At 36.2% G+C, this 1014-nt stretch overlaps 1 long non-coding RNA gene across 1 annotated transcript in view; it reads left to right on the forward strand.

Annotated features, from left to right (window-relative positions):
- The window catches only part of LOC118599345, a 67112-nt gene extending 66535 nt beyond the window's left edge, over positions 1–577 (forward strand). The window contains exon 3 of the long non-coding RNA XR_004948649.1: positions 175–577. This is a non-coding gene — a long non-coding RNA (uncharacterized LOC118599345). The remainder of the gene's footprint in view (positions 1–174) is intronic.
- The last annotated feature ends 437 nt before the right edge of the window (positions 578–1014 follow it).

Raw genomic sequence — 1014 nt, forward strand, 5'->3', positions numbered from 1 at the left:
TTCAAATGAGTCTCTAATGATATTATCCTTGCTGGCAGTACTGGTTCCGGGTGAATCAGACTGAGTGGTTACCACGTTGACATCTGCTGTCATCTCACCCTCTAACCAAGCAGACTTCAGAGATATCTGTGTCCAGATGATCACTCAGAACCGGCCACTTCTGCATTGATACAGGAGTCATCGTGGGAAGGTGGTGTGTCCACGCGTGTGAGTGGGGCTGCAGCTGACTCATCACAGATGCTCACATGGAGGCAGGTTGACACTCACACATGCTCACACACACCAAATACAGAAGATGCATTAATGAACAGTTTAGCATTCTTTAAACATGGTGGTTATCACTTCTTGTTTTATAGGACTAAAATGTGTTTTTCTGGTTTAATTTGATTATCAGTTCAAACATTTCAAGTAGTTTCTGACTAAACATAAAAAAGGCATGATACATTTGAATGACAAGACAATTATGAGCAAATTGCTGCCATTAAAATTTTTAGTTGTGATCTTAAAAATGTATATGTTGATCACACATTTTAGTGTTCTCCAAATGTACAGCAACAAGTTCCATTTAAATGAAATGGACAAAAATTTTTAGGTTCTCGTGTTGTTTTTCTTTTTTTGTATTTAAAAATGTTGTTTTCAACAACCAAATTCTATGCCAAAGCACCGTCGCATGCTATCTATACTTCAGCTCTATGTTGTATCGCTGTGTTACTATAGAAACGTGGAAAGGAAATAATTGCACGTTGCATGTGTTTTTGACACCTTTGGCAAGAGAATGTGATTGTCTGCATTTTAGAGTTGATTTTTTTTTTTTTTTTGCTGATAAATTACTTTCAGATAATTTTTTTTTCAATTTAATTTGAATGTTCTGCTGCTGTGGATTCTAAAAAAGTTGCATCAAAATGTGAAATATTTTCCATAGACCTTAACAGTAATTGTGTGGACAGTTTGCTCACAGACTGGAATTGGTTGCAATGTTTTTGTGGTCTACAGCTTTTTCAGACAAGCAAGAAA

The sequence above is a fragment of the Oryzias melastigma genome, linkage group LG11 (genome assembly GCF_002922805.2).
Source record: "Oryzias melastigma strain HK-1 linkage group LG11, ASM292280v2, whole genome shotgun sequence".
Lineage (NCBI taxonomy): Eukaryota > Metazoa > Chordata > Actinopteri > Beloniformes > Adrianichthyidae > Oryzias > Oryzias melastigma.